The 20676-nt window shown below is 39.1% G+C and overlaps 1 long non-coding RNA gene across 2 annotated transcripts in view; it reads right to left on the bottom strand.

The window, feature by feature from the left end:
• LOC134284024 (uncharacterized) overlaps positions 1–20676 on the bottom strand; it is a 1044900-nt gene that overhangs the window by 597533 nt on the left and 426691 nt on the right. The gene's annotated exons all lie outside the window — the stretch shown is intronic.

The following is a 20676-nucleotide window of genomic DNA, read 5'->3' as shown; positions in this document are numbered from 1 at the left end:
TAACCCAGTGAGCACAGTACGGTGAAAATGAAGTGAAAAAGTCCCATCGAGTCTCGGCCCCAGACTCGGCCCGGGCTCAGCTCGAATGGGTGCAGTGAGAATAGCCTTTAATGGTTTAGCAAACATCCAAATAAGTTTGCTTCAACATGGCGACCGTGACAACCCTACACGTCTTAGGAATCCTAAAATTATTGTTGGCAAAGAAAAGGCCCAGGGAAGAACACCGCGGAAGTGCTCATTTAACGCGACTATGTCCCTATCTGAAGAACATACGATATCATTTCAAAACTCGCACATGGCGACCGTGACAACGAGTGGCCATACTGCACAACTTTCCCGCATAAAATTCACTGCCACTTTTCAGTATGCGCACGACTCCCGGTGAAACCGTGCATGGGACGGTGAACGATTGAAATAATTCGCCCCCAAAAATGGTAGTTTTCTTGGTTTGCTTACCTCTGACTGACTCACTCACTGACTGTAAGGTATGTAGGTGTACGTAAGTAATCTAATTTTAACCGAACCAAAAATTCTTATCACATACCTGCCAGTCGGGCCACGGTTCACGAGCATTACCGTCGCCACTGGCGTCGTCATCATATTCAACGTCGTCGTCGGCAGCGGAAGTAAAGATGGTGGTGGCTGATCTTTCCGGGTGGAGGGTTAAGGATGTTTTTCCTTCTTTTATGTGTGCCGCCACCGCCGCCGGTTGATGTGAGTAATAATAACCAGCCAGCACTGTTGTTGGTTGGAAGGTACCATGCTCAGCACTAACCCAGGTATCAATGGGTTGTATGTTAGAGGATTTTTTTTCTTGAGCGCGGTTGCGTATGAGTAGTAATACCAATGCAATGGGAAGTGAATATGAGACGCTCGCCCCCAGCAGCGGTGGCGGATCATCATAAAAAATAATGCGCTGAAATGTGAAATGTCTGGTGGTGATGTGCATATGTATAGGATGTTTGGGGATTAGAAGACAGGGTTCAGGGGTGAAACTTAACGCTTTAGCAGCTTAGAAGAAACAAAATTTGATTCGGATAAACTTGTTCTCATTCTTCTACCAACTTATGAAATTTAAATACTTTAAAACAATATGTAGTTCACTGATGAAACGACAAACAGGCCACCCAGAACACAAAATAAAGGAGGCTGGGAGAAGAGCCCATGGAGCATGATGGACTCAAATTCCGGGGCTGTTATGAATAAAGATGTGTGGAATACCATAACATTAAGATTTCACTCCTTTTCTAACTAGATTATTCAGAAATATAAAAAAAAACAGGAAAAAAAACAAAACTAAGAATTCAAATGATCAGAATAACAACAACTTCCGTGCCAGACTTGGTGCCATTTCTTTAGCTTGTTGACTACAACGCAGTAGTGGCGGCACCGGAAATCTCATAACATGACTCTCTGAGGATCATAAGGTATCCTACCGACTTTTTCTCCACATATATCCTCTTGCGGTGCCACTCGTAACGGAACAGTAGTAAGGTTTGCGCACCTTCGTCTTGCACTCCCATTTCCCGCCAGCCAGCAGCAAGCTGTTTGTTGAAATTACTTTCGTGTTCACATTGGATCAAGACGCCGCCGATGCGTACTCGTCTCTTGGCAGCATGCATGGAGGAAAGCAAATGTGTTTTCAGTTCCATATCGGGTTCATATATTTCTATCGTCTTCTGAATTTTGCATTCCACTTCCCTAAGGTTGTTTTCAACACCATATCCATCGCCATCATTCCTGATCTTATTTTACCATTTCCACCTCCCACGGCGGCACAGTGGCGCGCGGGAACACATCACATCTAGAGTATCATTATTGCGACGATGAGCTGAAGTGCTTCCGTGAACTGGTGCACAGAGAGGTTTGCTTAGAATTAAAATGGTCAAAATTCAAATGCTCAAAAATGGTTTGTGGGTTACATTTCGTTTAATTAATCTACCGTTGCTTCATTCAGTTTTTAATAGTTGTATAATAGTAGAAAAGAAAATAGACTCAAAAATAAAAGTGCTCCGATATTGCTCAAATTAGGTAGGAATGATCTTTACCGAAAATAATTAGACTTGTAGTTTTTTGTTTCGCCATTGAGGTGACCATTTTGAAAATAAGTTGGTCAAAAAAACAAAATTTCTATTTTTTTCTATTTTCGAATAGAATAACTTTTGAACCGATTGACCGATTTTCAATTTTCTTACGAATGAAAAGATTATTAATTCTCGTTTTAAGAAAAATATCATGAAATAATAATATATTAAAGTTAACTAGTTTTGTTTGTTGTTTTATGCAAAAACGGTTAAAATATCAGTTTTTTATGATTTTCACAATAATGTTGGACCTCAACGACTATATTTTTTATATTTTTCAACAAAAAAAATTTTTTTTTACATAATATATAGAATATTAGAAATGTTACGTATGCACTTTAAGCGATTTCCGCACAAGCAGGCGAACAAAAATATGTTTATTCCTTCATTTCGTTTACAGTGGTTTATACTGTCGAAATATTTGGTTCATTTTCTCTTTCAGTATTTCTAGATTAACTTTTCATAAGAGCGTTTATAATAGTTGACTTGAAACAAATTAAGAGTGTAGAATTGGCTCTAAGTTAAAATACACATAAATAAAAACAAAAAAAAAAACATATTAAAAATTAAAACGATCCTATCTTTGATTTGTCTTCGTTAAAGTATGTTTTGTTTTCAGTTTTCATACGGCAAGCCCGTGCACAACGGAGGGGGTTTGGAGGTTGAACAACTCCCATTCCCGATATTCCATACACTAGGCGCCCTTTGAGGAAAAACCCCGCCCTTGTCGCTTTTTTTTGTGCATGGGCATGTCATACGGAATTGTATGTATTCTACTGAGAAAAAAATATGAGAACGATATTGTTATGCATAAAAAATAAAGGCATTGTTCTGAAATGGTCCATTTTTTAAATAACTGATTTCAAAGGTGCGTCACTTTTGAGCAACTTTTTTCACTTTAACTTTTTAGCATACATCGAGATGTTTCATAACTATTGGGATGTGCGCAATTCATTGATTGATTGATTTGTCTTTATTTGAGAGACTTTCAGCCCTTGGCTGGTTCGTCTCTCGTGCGCAATTCATCGCAAATTGAAAGATGCTGATCAAAACAATTTATATTTGCGATATTTTAATGTTTTAACCTAAATAAATTATTCATGAAAATCCAATAAATAATTTATTTAGTGTTTATTCAAATTCTTATAACTATTTATAAATTTATTATTATGAATAAGTTTAATTTATTCAATTTATTAAATCAATAGATTTAATTAATAATGTATTTTTTATGGCTGTTTTGTTAACCTTCTTAGTGATGCATCGTAAACTATAGGGTTTCTTCTGCAAAATTTCTCAACAGTTGATTATGAAAAGTACGATTTTTCGTTAATTTCGAACTTTGACATTTCATATATCAGAAATGAAGCTTAAAATTTTGGTCTTTTCCTAATTGGAATGTTAACTGTCTATAAAAAAATATACCGAAAAGATTTGGTAAGGGTCACTTTTTAGATTTTTTGTTGGAATGACCATGCGTATCCATCACTTTAAAAAATCCGTTTATTTTTTTTTTCTATTTTCATACATACATATATATATATATATATATATATATATATATATATATATATATATATATATATATATATATATATATACAGCCATGGGCTACTGGATGAACTTCAGTTAATAAAACATACCAGAGAATTCGCCTGCTGTAGTGTGATAATCCTTCAAGAAATGCTTCAGGTATTCCTTCATAACCCAAGTAACAATTTCAATTCCTTTTAGATTTGATTATTTTTATGGAAGCTTTATCACAGCATGACCAATTCATGGAACATTTATAGTTGTTTTTATCAAGAGAAAACAATCTTCGTTCGTTTGCGGTTTTTAAGTTGTCTTCAAGTTAATTTTGAAATTCGCGCATAAAACAACTGAATTTACAAGAGCATTAAATCTTATAATAAGTTTTAAGGCAAATTTGAAGTTATTTTCAACACATAACATCAACTTATTTTATTAAAAGTTTATGCTTCGTTTATTCAAGTGCATTTCATCTGGCTAATCCTCCTTTAAAAACTTCTTGAAGCCTTCTATTCTTGAGCTAGAGCCATTACTCTGGAACTAGAACTATGCGAAATAATGATAAGACAACGAACTATTTTTCAATCCAAATAATGAATGTAACAAATTGGTTAAAAAACCGCGTTCTCATGCAAATATAAATACATACACATGTTTGCTCACTGATAATTTAGCCATTCTTGTGCTAAAAAGTAATCATGTCAACGAAATAATGATTTTACGGCCAATCAAAAATGCGAGTAGCTGGCTGCTGTCGTCCTGCCTTCAACCAGTTTCTCACACAGGCCATAGCTATGCGAATCTAAAATGAAATGGGTACTTACTGCGACTCTGCTCAAGCTCATGCCATATAGTGTAATTGTAGTAAGTTGCACTTCATTATCAATAGCAAAAATACAGGGAAACAAAATAGAATTGGCACATCTTGACGCGAAACACCGCGAAATGTACAGAGACAACTTTCTAGCATCGAAAACGTAAACAAACAATTGTCAAAGGCTGTTACTCTTGTATAAAACGAATAAGTTTCATTTAAGACGAACAAAAATTGATTTAATCTGCCTTAAGATCATAACTAGTAAAAACAATCTTCAATAAAGGCTGTAGCGTTCATGCAAGGTGACTTGGTTCCATTATTGTTTTGAGGGGGTTTGGATTAAAAGTAATAACAATTGATGGCGGCTGCATGAGTTTTGTTCGCTTGGAACGGCAGCCATGCTTAGAAAGAATTGAAAAAGTGGCGTAGCCTTTTGTTTTTAAAGGAAATTTATGTCTTCGTATATTAATGATTGATATTATTTTTGAGGCGCTTTGTAATTTTCATATGTTTTGGGTGGCATATCAACGAAAAAGTGGGTATGGCACGGAAAATTTCGATTCCCTGTCATCAATGATCTGTCAGGCAATTTAAATGTTTTAGCCATTTCAATTTGATGTAAATTAATTCGCAGTTCAATTAATATTTCATCCATGAAACTAAACTTGTTTGCATCTGCATAATGCTTAGGTAAAAGATTTCATTTATAATGCACTGTTGACACTTTTGAGAAAGACAGCTAAAAGATCAACATGCCTCAAGATATTCTTGTTAAAGTTTCATGAAGTTCTTATAATCAATCATCAGCGCATGTACATAAATACAACTAGTTTTAAAGCAGTCTTCAAAAGCAGCTTTGAAGATATCCTGAAGAGTGGGTCAGATTAGTCTTATGGATGTTTTATACCTATTTTATCTCAGATTTGCAGAACAAAGAGCTTTATTGCTAAGTTTTATGAGTCTTTCTTAGAAATTACTTCAGGATTGCCACAAAAGTATAATTGTTACTTGGGAAGTTCCTTTAGAACTCCTGGAGTTCTTTCTAAGAATCATTCAGGAGCTACTTGTGGAATTCCTCCAGGAGCGCCTTCAGAGATTAATCTATGAGATCTTTCTAAGATTTCTCCTGAGGTTCCTTTGAGGGACCCCGTGAGTTCCTGCTGAAATTACTCCAGCAGTTTCTTCTGGTGTTCCTCCAGGGATTAAATCTGAGAATCCACAAGAAGTTTGTTCTTGGATTCGTCATGAAGTTTCTTAGGATTTCCTTTTTAAAGAATTTCTCCAGAACTTCCTTCTGGTAATGCTTCAACAGTTTCTTCTGTGATTTTTTAGGGAGTTCTTTCTGATGTTCCTCAAGAAGTTTCTTGGAGTTTGTCTTGAATACAAGCAGAAGCTCCTTGGAGGATTTTCTCTGGAGGAGGATACCTCCTGCAGTTCTTTAGAGATTTTCCAAGAATGACCAGAAGTTTCTTCTGGGATTTATCCAAGAATTCCTTCAAAGAATCTTGCTTCTGTGAATTTCAACCGTGATTTCTTCCACAATTCACTTCTCCCTTATAGGATTTCTTCCAGAGTCTTTTGGGGTTTCTCAAGAAGTTCGTTCTGATATGTCTACAAGGGGATTGTAACATAAGGCTGAATTTCAAAAGGCTGAATGCACAAAAAGGCTGAATACGAAAGGCTGAAATCAAGAAGGTGTAACAGAACTCTGAAATTACAAAAAGCTGAAAATTGAAAAGGCTGAAAATTCGAAAATGCAAGTTATAGCATGTTTTCCTTTTCTTGGAGAACGCCCGAACTAAGATCGAACCTGCTTCTCAGCTTTGGGATATCGTGTAACAGGCACAAAGATACTCAATGTCGAAGGGAGTCAAAAAAATTTTCATAATGAAAAGTTTTTGTTCCGAACTCAAACCGTACCCGTAGCCCTCATCATGGGACCTAGTTTCGAAACTGAGCTTATAGTGAAAAGGCTAATGGTGCGTACCAACGAACATAAAAAGCAACTGATAATAATAATATTGGTTATTTATCCTTCTTCAAACATGAGCTATCTTTTAAAACATTTTGTTTTGGAGATGTTGTCATTACGGCTACTTAAACAATATCATCAGATCTTGTACCGACTTTTCGAACCCTCTGAGCAGAATACCCTCTTCGAATGAGTTTAATCAGTTTCGTACCTTTTTATTCCGCCCTATATTGCTTATCCTTTGACAGATACGTGTATTTCGACTACCACTTGTAATCTTCCTCAGTGTCAGTTATCCACTTGACACTGGAGTGGATAACTGACACTGAGGAAGATTACAAGTGGTAGTCGAAATACGCGTATCTGTCAAAGGATAAGCAACATAGGGCGGAATTAAAAGGTACGAAACTGATTACACTCATTCGAAGAATATCATCAGAGATTTTCTCTTCCTTGAAATATATGCTATTCTTATGAAAAATACTGTCTTAGTAATGTAGGCGTTCAATAATCCATAGCATGGCCAGTTGTAAATCTTTCCGATTCAGAACATAGTAACTAAAGCATGTTCCCTCAAAATGGCATAGTTTAGCCAACCGTGAACTAGGGACGGTAGAATGGTCAATCGTCAAGCTCAAGCGGAACCAATGCGAGTGCCATGGCTGGGTAATCAATCAACAAGCAAATTTGCAAATAGATCGTAAAATCAATGAATGTATGCAATTATTCTCAATTGGCGTGATCTGTTTGTCTGAGTTGCTAGTGTTGAGGCTAGCCTTTAGGCTGATGCGTTTGAAAACTAGTCGAATCACTGTTTCAGCCTCATGTTATTTCAACCTTTTGATGCATTCAGCCTTCTGTAATTTCAGCCTTTTGTTACTTCAGCCTTCGTAATTCAGCCCTTTCTACGTAACCCGTCTTCAAGAGTTCTTCTGGGATTTATTTAGGAGATCTTTCCTGGAATTAACCAGGAATTTCTTGCGAGGTTTTTCATTAGCTCTTATAGGGGTTACTACAAGAATTCCTTCTAGGATTCCTTCATGAATGTCTCTTATACTTTCCTCTAGGATTTCTTCAGGATTTTCTCCGGAGATTACACTGAAAGTTTCTTGTGGGATCCTTTCAGAAATTTCCCCTGGATTTATTCCAGGTTTTCTCCAGAAGTTCTCTTCGGCATTGCTTAAGAAATTTCTTCCAGGCATTATTTTATAAATTCCAAGAATTCGTCCAGGAAATACATCATGGATAATTTCTCCTAGAACTTATTCCAAAATTCTTTTAGGAACTCCTTCCGTGATTACTCAGGGATCGCATCGCGGCGTTCCTCCTTTATTCCCCAAAATTGTTTAATTGAATATCTCCAGCAGGAATATCCCCGGAATCTCAAGAAACTCCTTGAAAAGCTCTTGAAGAAATCATAAAATGAAGGAGATAATTACGAACGGAACTTCTGGAGAAATACCGGAAGACACAGCGGTTGACATTCCCAGAAAGAGGAATCTTTGAAGGAACTCTTGGATAAATCCCAGAAGCAAACTCTGGTCGAACTTGGAAAATCTTGGATGAATCCCAGAAGGAACTCAAGGAGGTATTCCTAAAGGAACTTTACCCAGAAACCAGAAAAAATTTTAAGAAACTCTTTGGGACCGGCTTCTGGGACTCCAGGAGATTATCTATTAAACCAATGGGACAATATCCCAACATCACAAACTTATCAATTTAAACCTATTTGTAAGGATTTTTCGTTCAGTGTGGTTCTGTCAATTGAGTTGTCAAAAAAAAGTCTCACGAAACCTACTGCAACTCTATCCATATACGGGAGAACAAAAGACATTTTTTTTCGGCTGTGCAGTCTTATTTGAAAGCGTTGATTCTACATAATTTTTACAGACGTTTCAGTCCTTGTATCGGAACTTCTTCAGTCCTAGAATCGAGGATTGTTTCAGGGGACTTCAGAAGACTTCAGGGGCCCATAAAGGGCGTCCCGTTGGGTGTCATTGGCATCTTAATGGGATTACGGGGACTTCAGGGACGTTTAAATAAGTATTAGGGGCTGTCCATAAAGCACGTGGTCATTTTTTTTGGAGATTCCGAACCACCCACCCCCCCCCCCTCTTCCCCCGCGTAGTTTTTCGTTCATACAAAAAAAATAAATTTGTGATCTTTGAACACCCCCCCCCCCCGCTCCTCCCTTCCCACATTACCACGTGGTTTATTGATGACTTCGAAGAGGGTTTCAGGGACAATTCTGGGGCTTCTGAAGGCTGTCAAGGGGTATCAGGGGCGTTTCAAGGCATTTTAAAGGCGTTTCTAGAGGTTTTATGAACGTTTGTTGGCATTTCAGGGGGTTTTCAGTAGCGATTGATGATTTCAAGGGCGGTTCTATGCGATTACTGAGGTTTCAGAGGCGATTCGAAGCATTTTAAGACAGGGTTGTATCAGGAATGTTACAAAAATACCCTTAAAGCAAAGGGGTTTCAAGGTAATTTCAATGGGAATATGAAGGTATCAGGGCCGGATCAAAACATTTCTGAACGTTTCAAGGGGTTTTTGTGAAGTGATATCTGACAATTCACTGAAACTTACTGAAATGCCTCCGGAATTTCCCCAAAACCCCCTTGGATCGCATGTAACGCATCGGATACCCTACGAAACCCCCGAAAACGCCAACCCACTGAAAATTCTCATACACTTCCTGAAACACTTCTGAATTCTTCTAAACCCCCTCGAACCCAATCCCTAACACCCCTCAAACCGCCTCTCTTCCAACCGAGACTTCCTGAAACGCCCTAGAGACCTCCGGAGCCTCTTGGAACCCCCTGAGGTGCCCTGAAACGCCATCAAAACCTCTTATAGTCCCTGAGATCTCCTGGTACCCCCTAGCATTCCCTTGAAACACCTCTGAAATTTCCTGGTTCTTCGCTGAATCACCCCTGAGACCCCCTAAAATAAACTTGCAATCTTTTTTTGCTTCCCCTATAAACGCGCCTCCTGGCTGCCGTGTTCGTAGTTACCGTCATTATTACATTTTCCTAGGTATGCACAATATCGGTTCTGAGTATCTATACTTCTTTTTATGCAGGGCATAAAGGTGCATAAAAATAATCTCCATTAGAAGAGATTTTAGTGTATTTGCTTATTAAGCAAATGCAAATACACCAGATCCATACCTTAGAGTTTCCCAAAAAGAGCGAAAGTCCGTAGCTGCACGAATAGGTATTTAGCCTTGAGGGTTTTTTTCTTGACTTGTCTCTCAATGCGGTCCTGGAGAGACGATGGGCATATCGGAAATGAGTACGGTTTAAAGTCATCCTCTCAAGCAGCTGTTGATATTCAAACCCCTCCCCCATCTCTCCATAGCTTAAACAAGAGTCTTTAAGAACTTCCCTGAGTGTAGGTCATCAAATTTATACGCGCACCTACAAGTCGCACTGAGGACAGTGGCGTTGTTGATAAGTTCCGCTACGATATCATCCTTACCAGCTGACTTATTGTTTCTTGAGCTGCTGGATGGCATCTTTAACTTCCTTCGACGTGGAAGTGGGCTCGTTGTTGCTCCCTGCTGCACTGACGTAGTCAATTCTCCCGCTGGTTGCCCTTCATGTCTGCGTTCCCCGCACATTCAAGTGTTCGCCGTTGTGCTACTTTCACTTTTCAATCATCCTCGTCCCTGCAGATTTCGCCTCGCAGCATTAAACATGTGCAGGATGCGTTAAGCTTCTGGTAGAACTTTCACATTTCTTGTGGACGAATCAGCAATTCCATTTATTCACACTCCGCTTCTTCCAGGCGACAATTTTTCTTCGCGAAGAGGCGTGTCTGCTGTTGCCGTGTTCTTATATATCGTTCCACGTTCTGCCGAGTCTCGTGCTGCAGCATGACCGACCACCCTCGCCGCCTTCATCTCTACGAAAACTCATCGCCGAACCAATCGTTCCTCTGGTTCCGTTTCACAGACCCAACGTTGTTCTCAGCTGCGTTGTTGATGGCTGCTTTTATCGTCCACCAGCAGTCCTCGAGAGGGGCTTCATTGAGCTCGCACTCGTCCGGTAACGTTGTATCGAGATTCTGCGCGTATGCGGTGACAACATCCTGTTGCTTCAATCGCTCCAGAATCTCAGGGAATATTTCAGGGACCTCTGTGATGTTTCAGGGGAGTCTCAAGAGGTCCTATGGGGATTTTGGGAGATTCACGAACGATTGAGGGGTTTCTCTGGTGTTCCTAAGGGATATTTAGGAGGAGGTTTCTGGTACGAAGTCAGCTCAGGAGCAAAAACTATGTTCTCTCATACAAAAGTGCTAACTTTATTCATGCACAAAATTTCATATTTTTATATGTACCCTGTTTTAATTTTTGCACCTCCAGCCCATAGCATAAAAGGAGGTCCCAGCATTGTTAATTTTTGTATTGTTGGGTAAATATCAGTTACCGATTTAAAAAAAGCTGTGAACAAGTTCTGAAACCACCCCAAAATATCAACATTTGTTTAAATAGTTTCGTAGATTTCTCTAGTAAACATACCATAAAACCCACTATACATCATACCGTCGCCGTCTTTTCGAATCAACGCCACCATCCAGTGATGAAATGCTCCTCACGTGTAGATGCACCCACTTCACGATTCGTTAACTGCGCCATGAATGAGCCAAGATGGTTGCCTTCTACAACAAGAGTGTGATGATTCCTGCTGAGTGGTCTACCGCCCGTAATGCTCTTTTCCGTGGTGGAATGCTAAAGAGCCGTTCAATAACCTTCGGTTGTAGGAAGCATACAAACGCCCTTCTCATCTGGAGCAGGTCAAACGCTGCGCTGGCTGACTGGCTGGCCGGTTGCTGCCTCTACGCTCGTTGGCGCTGGAAAAGTTACTCGTCAAAAGCCAATTAAATGGAGATTATGTTTGTAGAAATTCTATTCAACCGGCATCGCATCGTTCTTGCATACAGAGGGAGAGTTACATGGTTTCGTCATGGTTGTAACTCACCAGAGCGAAGGCATAATGCAGAAAGTTTTTGTGCCCGTTACGCTTCACCAAACAGAAAAGCATTTTTGGGCTCATTCATAATCAATGAACCGAGTGGAATCCATTAATATGGGATGCACCGACCCAGGTTGAGAAGGATCAGCTTCAGGGTTGCTTGGTGGCGACGGTGGTATAATGTTCCACGAAACGTTCTAAGCAAATTTTTCCTCCTTTATTAAGTTGGCAAAGGTTGTTTGAGACTTTTTGCCTATGGAATAAGTTTCATAACAATTGTGAAATTTTGTTGAACATCAATTGTGCTAGCTTTTTGCCGTTCTCGTACACCAAGTGTACTGGAAAGGCATTGTGTTTACTTATTCTCAATTACACACTCCGTTTGAAGATTCCAAGATGTCCGACAAGCAAGAAATCTATGCAAAGAATAGTTTCGTTGGATGTTCCCCCATAGTAGATTATGGAGTTGTTAGGTAAGACGCAAAGAGTAAACAGTGACATTAAGGCAGCTTGATTCAGAAGACTACTTGCCGAGAGAGAGAGTTGTTCAACGCTTTAAATTAAGTAATTATTTTGATTTCGTAATGTATGTTGTGGTTGCGTTGGCGTAGCAGCCACATTTTCCTTGGCCGCCAAAAATGCCCCAATTTGGCATTCAACCGATTTTGCCACATCGTTCCGAGAAGAAGGCCTTCTTCGCAAGAAATGTAGCATTCAAAGCATGCCCCCAGAAGGATTTTTGTTACACCTTTGGTCTTACCACACCGCCACACGTGGAACCCAGAAAGCAAAGAAAGCCGCCACCATGCCATAACATTCCCAGCAGAAGAGCACGTGGCCAGCTACTCCATTGAAGATATGCGAATGGCAGCTGGCGGAAAAAATAAATTTCAAAACTTATTACATGAATTTTTATTTCCTATGACTTGTTCCGCATGCGGGGCGCATATCTACGAGTGCAGAATATTGCGCCGCAAGATAGAAGCCGCACTGCTTCGAGCCTCTCGAATGCGTCGACGCTAACGTTAAACCTTCTCTGTGCAGTACTAGGATACTAGCAATTCTTTGGTCATAATTGCGTTTGCATCATACAGAACAAGAATGGGAAGATAACATACTTGTAGAAATGCAATCAAGAGGTTGGATATGTAGTGCGACATCAACTTCAAGCATGAGACAATTTTGCATCGTAGAATATGCGTTCGAAGAGTAGAAAATTTCTGTTAAGTTAGACAACAACAAAGCGATACCAATTTACGACAAATGCGGCAATACTCATCGCATTATAGAACACATGGCACACCCCCAAAACTCAAAACAACCTCATTCAACCCAACCGCACTGAAGTGGGTACCAACGAGTGCCGGTCCCAATCCTGTCAACGCATAACCAAACCTCGCCAATGTGGGAGTGTCCAAATAACATTTTCCCCAAATTGAAAATTAGAAATTTCAATTAGGTGCACACACAGCTTATAATTGCACCGCCTCGGGTCATTTGGCGCAAAAATTTCAATTGGCAGCTGTTGGCACCGCCGAGTTGGTTTGGTTTGTTGAGTGTGGGCGTGCAGTCAGTGCAGGAACAATTGTCATAAAATGCACCATTAAAAGGGAGTTGCTATATTACTGTCATGATAATACGCACATTTACTGGCATATACGTGTTGATTTAATTAAATCAATGCATTCAGTATAGATTAAAGGAAAGTATCAAGGTACTGGAAGCTAGAATTTTATTTTAGTTTATACGATGAATGAAACTCATTCTTGTTTCGTTCTCATGCAACTAAAGGGTGATACGGTCAAAATTTGGTCACACAATTGGTTTCATAACTTGATACTGCGTACACCAAAACAGCTGATTTTTGGACCAGTAATGGTACATTATATGTAGCTTATACCATAAAATTTTCATCAAAATCGGTTTAGTATGTGCGGAGATATTGTGAATCCTGAAAACTGCAATTTTAAAATGTTGTACAAGGAGGATTAAAAAATAAGAACACATTTTTACTCTTTTATTTATAGAGCCAGAAATACTGAACCAATTTCAATGAAATTTTTTCTGTATGTAAAGTATACATATCAAAATGTTGTGTAAAAATTTCATTCAATTTGATCCAGCCATTACAAAGTTATATTTGTTTAGGTGGTCAAATTTTGTCAAATTTTGTCAAGTCAAGCCAAATTTTGGTCACACATTTTTTTTCATAACTTTAGACTGCGTACACCAAAACAGCTGATTTTTGGATCAGTAATGGTCCATTATATGTAGCTTGTACCATAAAATTTTCATCAAAATCGGTCCAGTATTTGCGGAGATATTGTTGAACCCTGAGATCTGCAATTTTAATTTTTTTTTCACAAATAAGAACACATTTTTACTGTTTTATTTATAGAGCAAGAAATACTTAACCGATTTCAATGAAAATTTTTCTGTATGTGAAGTATGCATATCAAAATGTTGTGTAAAAATTTCATTCAGTTTGATCGAGCCGTTACAAAGTTATATTTGCTTAAGTGGCAAACGGTCAGTTTTTTTCATATTCAAACTGCTACAACTTTGAAAGTATTCATACAAAATAGCTCAAAATTTTACTGCGAACGTATTTTCATAATAGTATTATACTGTAAAATTTTGATAAAAATCGGGGCAGTATTGGTTATTCTATAACACTAGTTTACAGCATTTTTGAACTCGGTAAGCTGATGATCATTTTTGGTGTAGAATCATGCCCTGAGTTCGAAAACGCAAAGTAAAAAAAATACAGTAGAGCGGAAATTTTTTCGACTTTCCATACAAGGTTGATGATTTGAGATCGATTTTTGTTCTATTTTTAAGCAAAGTCGCTCACTTCAAACATCTCATTCTTCGTAATCAATGCTCCGATTGAGCTGAATTTTTTACTGCAACTCGCCTACATATGATATGTCAAATAAACGTCGAGAAAGAATTTTTAAGTTGGTTTTTTATTATTGAAAAAAATACATTTCTTCAAAAATTTTTGGGAATTTTGCTAAAATTTAAGAAGATTGTCCCCAAAACTCGCCAATATCTTGAATTTCATCAATCTGACGCAAAACCTGTGTTCAGATGATCGAATGGTATTGTATTCAGCTTTTAATTTATGGAAAAAGATTTAAAATTGGTTGAACAAAACGCAATATATTTGAATTTTAGTAAATTACATATTTTGAAAAGTTACAAAACTCGATATTGAGGTAAAACTCAAAAACTGTTCTACTTTAATTTTTTTGAAGGTCGGTTTCGAAATCAGCACTAAATTGTGCTTCAAAAATTTTGGTCGTTGACAGAAGTTCACGACTTTCGTTTTATTTTGTAAACTTGTGTAATCAAAATTGTGCTTTACTGACCTTAAATTTCCGAAAATTTACTATGGAGCGCCTTTGTACAAAATTTTAAAAAGGTAGGTCGATGGTTTTATCTATATATCAACCAATACTTAATCGATTTTGATAAAAAAATTATGGTATAAGCTACATATAATGTAGCATTACTGGTCCAAAAATTAGCTGTTTTGGTGTACGCAGTCTAAAGTTATGAAAAAAAATGTGTGACCAAATTTTGACCGTATCACCCTTTATGAGGCTGTTCATAAACCATGTGGTCATTATTTCAACCTACACGAATGTCATCTGTGATATCGCAGACCTCACAAAGTACGAACTATACCAACTACTCAGACTCTTGTAACGACCCCAAAAGCACCCATTTCGCTCAGTTTCTCCAAATCAACGGCCTTACGCAAGTGATCAAAACCTAAGAGCACCTTTTCCTATCTTGAGAGGAGAAGTGATTAAGGAGTGGACTGAGCACCGAAAACAGACTGATAGTGGAGACCTCTAATAGTGCGGAAGCCACATCGTCACAGGTACTACCAGAAAACCTCCGAAACTCAACCGATTGAACTGTATTAGGACGCAAAAGTGCGTAAAAACCCGTTCCTCACCATCCTCAGATCTTAGACAGGACAGTCAGTAATTTTGCTTGAGGACGTGAACGCACATTACATGATTAGCGGAAGTCGTTACAACGACATCCATGGGACCGTGAACGCTGAATTTGCCTGCCAATATTACTTTACATTCCTCAACGATGGTGTTGGAGGGAAGCGTGGGAGGAAAACACAGTCCGTATAGCTGCCTTACTGTGCAACTTCAAAGCTGCAAATGAATTACGAGTTAAGTTTTGATAGGCTGTCCGAAAATGTATCATACTTACATATCTGTGTTTTTAGGTATTCTAACAGATTTCCTAGGCTTCGTAACTTTGTCAACAACCGTTCAGCTCAACTCTACTGGACACCCCTAGTTCCTAATGATGAGCACTGTGTAGTAGTGGGCCGAATGATATGCTGTTCTGATAATTTTTGATTTCAATTTATAATAATCATGTCTGGACAGTATCCCTTATTATAATAATTTCTCCGTTAAATAAATACGACTAATAATAGACCATTCCCGTGATTTTTTTTATTTGCTCATACGCTTTCTGTCAATTTATAGAGTAAACTTTCCCATGAGACCACTATCTTTTGAAGCCTGTAACTATTGAAAAACAGCAAAAACTGTGCGAAGCTCTATTTTATACCGCTTGCCCCTTTAAGTTTTGCTTTGGTGAAAATGCGTTTAACCCCGTCCTCCTCACTTCTGAAATTTCCCTTGAGGTGAGTATCCCATCAGCTGTTGACTTTGTTTTGATCAGAGCTGGCTGACAGCTGGTTGCCGCGACCCAGAGAAGAAGAAGAAGATCTGTGTGTTTTGGTTTTAAGTTCCAAAGGCGGATGTATGAATTTGTTGAACATTTTGAGCTCTTGTTCCAGAAAATTGTCTCGAAATTCAGTGTTTAAGTATTTGAACTTTTTTTTTATCAAAAATGACCCTCCTTTGGAAGAACTTGTTCCTGACTGCTGCGTTCTGCCGCCAAACATTCATTCAGTTAAAGCCTCCTCGCTACATGTTCGACGAGATTCGACCAACTGCTAGATGTTTAAAAGTTTTCGTTTTGATTCCGATGGAAGTTGATAGCGGACGCTCCCAAAGTTTCGGCATTCGCCAGATGATGAACGATAATCCGAGTAATCGTCAGGTGGTAGCAATGGCAATGATTCCAACTTAAACCAACAACAGCGGCACTAAAATCGGCCGTAACAACGGTGACACTATTTACGGAAAAATGGATTCCTCGGTCCACTGTACGACCTAAAATGTTTGAGAAACGCGGGCTGGATTACCTACCTGTATCGAGTGGATGCGGTTCATCGTAGTTGAAAAAAGCATCGCTTCAGTGTACAGCGGTGAGTATTCTCGGTCCGGGAATGGGTTGTGATATTTATTTATAGGTATGATTGTGATTGCAACCGGGATTCAATTCACAGGTGCTGAATAACATCAAGTCGAAATGGAGAAAAACAGGGACACGAAGGAATCTTTGAAAAGCTCATGGATGAAGTGCAGAGGAATCGGATGTGCCAGAAAATGTTTGAAAGGCCACTGCTGACTTTGGTCACGGTGGAAACGAAGGTGTGGAAACATGACAATCTGCAGAAGGTCAACCTGGAAAAGATGACGAAGAGAGATGTTTCCAATAATGTGAGACGGATTAGTGAGGAGTTGGAGAGACGGTCTGGCGTATGATAGCCGAGCAGGATTTTTATAAGACGGTAACCTTCCCGAGCATCTCCAACGCAACGGAATCTTGGATGCAGGAAATCGATCGACAAGGCATTTCGGGCTACCGAGCGCCGGAACGGTTACGACAGCGAGTCAAGGTCAGCCAACACAGCGCTCGGCAAATTATTCGAGTGTGGCAAGGTAAACCGGATCCGCATTTCCGCAGCTGGATCCGCTAATACCGTGACTGACCATAACTCTACACAGGAATGTGATTCAAAACTAGGCATCATGTATAGTTCAATATTTGATTCAACTAACCTCAGTGTACCAGTAGCCGCTTGTGATCACGAGCTAAGAAATCAAGATTATTTCCAAAAAATCCATTTAAAATGTAGAATTAGGTTTAAGTTAAAATACACGGTAATAAAAATATATATTAACCTTCACGTACCCAACCCCCGACAACTCATTTTCAAAATGCTGGCATTTCGTCAATTTTTATCCGATTTTTTTGAAGTCGCCCTCAATTGATAATAAATTGGTGCTAGTTTATTACACTCAAGTGGCCATGCAATATCCGGAACCATTCCGGCGATATTCCGGGTTGTGCTGGGTTCAGGGGGTTTTCAAAATGACTAAAAGTGATTATTTTGTGTGTTGTTGTGTTTGAACCATCGATTTTTAGCCAAACAATGAAACACAACTGCTATACTGCCGTAATTCTGCAAAGTGACGTAAGCGACATTGATAGTTTTGGCCCATTTTTTGGTAATTATGCATAAAACTCTTGCTCAACCTCTAAGTTTATTTCCATAGATGATAGATTACGACTAGATCTTGCATTCTAATACAGCAGGCATACCACAGTGTTATTTTTACACCAGATATTATATTTAATATACCAACAAATATCGACATTTTGAATGGCGCTTACGTCACTTTGCAGAATTACGGCAGTATAACCAGAATTGAATTAGTTGGCCCATCCGACACTTCTGATTTTCAACCAAAACATGCCGAGCGACATATCAATCTTCATGATTTCGAATGAATGAGTCAGAAACGATAGACTGAAGTCTGTTTCAACTAATATGGCCACTCCGGATTATATAGCACAGGTTCCACGGGGATGTCATCGGGAACATTTCTGGTTTGCATACAATACATGCCGTGCGACGAATCAATCTTCATGACTTTGAGAGAATGGGGCAGGAAAAAATGCCTGAAGTTATGTACCAACTGATGTGACCGCTCCGGAAACCCTAGAACAGATTCCGCGGGGGGCCTCTCAAATATAATAATACACGAAAAAATCACTTTTGGCCCTTCGGCAAAACAGACCACTTTTCCACCCCCTCACCCCAGTACAATCCGGAATATCTCCGGAATGGTTGCGGATATTACATGGCCACTTCAGTATGATAATCTTTCAGCAATTTATGATTGATTGAGGACGACTTAAAAAAATCGGATGAAAATTGACGAAATGCCAGCATTTTGAAAATGAGTTGTCGGGGGTCGGGTACGTGATGGTTAAAAAAGCGATCTAGTTTTTAACGGATATACATAATATGCTTGCCGAACGATAACGGTGAAGAGGATTGGACTTATTTATTTACGCCAATAAACATGTTTATGACGGTGAGCGGCTACTGGTAAACTGAGGGTATATATTTTAAATATTGTCTCTATAGTACCGGACATCACCTAATTCCATTTACTTTTTTTGGTTCCTAATCCCGTTTACCCCTTTTGTTTTACATGGTGCATAAAAAAGGATTGGAACTAGGTGATGTCACGGTAATTTAAACGAATTAACTATCAACCATTGTTTTGTAAAAATTTGAATGAATTTGAAAATACTATAAGCTTTCTAACATCTGTGTCCGTTAGCAAAGTTAATTTATGCATTATTAAAATGGAAATTTCCTTGATTATCTTAGGCATATAGTGTACTTCGTGCCTGCCACACGATATACGCAACATGCCCTAACCCTCAACCTCTCTGTGCCTCAAGATTGTGTATTGAATGTTCATGTGTGAGTGTTTCCTCAAAATAGTTTGATAATAGATCATCCAATATTCTTGGAAATATTGAGCATTGAAATTTTCTTCAATAAACTTTCAAACTTTACTAAAAATTCTATAAATTTCGGAAAACTTATTCGATCTCGCTCAATATTTTACCAATGGAGCTTTAGCTTCAATATGTAATTCATGATTGAGCAAAATTTTAGCGTTTTTGATTAAAGTATAAAAAAGTTAAAATATTTGAATGAACAGAAGGGGGAGGGGGGTTAAAAAGTCGATGTTTGCATGACATCACCCTTTGTTACCTTAGCTCGTATTGTTTTTGTCAATGGTGTGTGCCATTTTTGGTCTCCGTTAGCCTTGTGGGTAAGGCTTTGGATCGTCAATCCGGAGGAGACGGCGGTCTCGATTCCCATTCGGGACAGATACTTTTCTCGACTTCCCAAGGCATAGTGTATCATTGTACTTGCCTCACGATAAGCAAATTCATGCTATAGCAGGCAAAGAAAGCCCTTCAATTAATAACTGTGGAAGTGCTCAAAGAACACTAAGTTGAAGGAAGGCAGGCCAAGTTCCAGTGGGAACGGTAGAGCCACAGATTAGGAAGTGTTTCATTTTGGCACACTTGAATGAGAAAAAAGACGTTGTGGCGCCGTGAAAAGCGGCTTTGGGAAACACTGAAAAAGAACATCAATGGGACAGTTCCGGACATTGTAGGGCGTGGTATGACAAACAACTATTGCTCTAAAGCTAGTTAACAATAATTTATTTATTATTCGAACTACATATAATGCAAACGGCGCAAGTCATAGTGATGTTGAAAATCTCGTAATTGAATTAAGAAAGGTAACAAATGTTGATCAGCATGACATTGTTACTGGCTTCAGCGTCGATGCCGACATTCGTGGAACCTTCTTGTCTTGCTGGTCTGTAAGGCAGTAGATTTATAGACCGCATTGTTTGGTGTCGTGGATGACGGCCACGTGGAAATAATCCAACTCCCAAATTATTCTCCTTGGCACTCACTATGCACAGTAGCTCCGGCCGGGCTGCGTTCCGGCTCCGGAAATCCTGGTCCCGATCATTGCATCCTTCACCCAGCTACAAACCGTGGATCATTTGCTCTCAATGGAACGGCCGGGTTGTTTAAATTTCCCAGGGCCACATCACGTATCTTGAGCTTTCGACGGCTTTGCTGAGCCATAAACTGAAGCACTTCTCCGGCTTCTTTGGTAATTCCCGCAGCAATTCCTATCACTTCGTTCGGTTCACGGATCGTGACGATCGCCTTGTCGACACTGCCAAGCCTACACCATAAATAAAACCTGAAAATTATACTGCCGCTACCGAATGTCGACCGCTCACCTTGTATCTATCTTTGGCAGCATCTTTGAGTTGTTTTTGGCAATAAGTGCTCGGTTTTTTCAATTCCGCAGAACTATTCCCTTTGCAAGGTCCTAGTTTGCAAGCATCGGCACTTGCGCTGCAATCTTTGACGTTTCAGAATGTAAACAAGCATACCGAAATAGGGCTCCCAAGAGTCGCCCTTTTTTGAGAGGTGAACAAAATGTTCACCACTCTTAGGGTTACCAAAAACTACTTCGCATGGCGATTTTTGCTACTTAAAGTG

This window comes from Aedes albopictus, chromosome 3 (assembly GCF_035046485.1).
Source record: "Aedes albopictus strain Foshan chromosome 3, AalbF5, whole genome shotgun sequence".
In the NCBI taxonomy this organism is placed as follows: Eukaryota; Metazoa; Arthropoda; class Insecta; order Diptera; family Culicidae; genus Aedes; species Aedes albopictus.
Note: the sequence above shows the minus strand (reverse complement) of the source record. Positions and strands in the feature narration are given on the sequence as shown.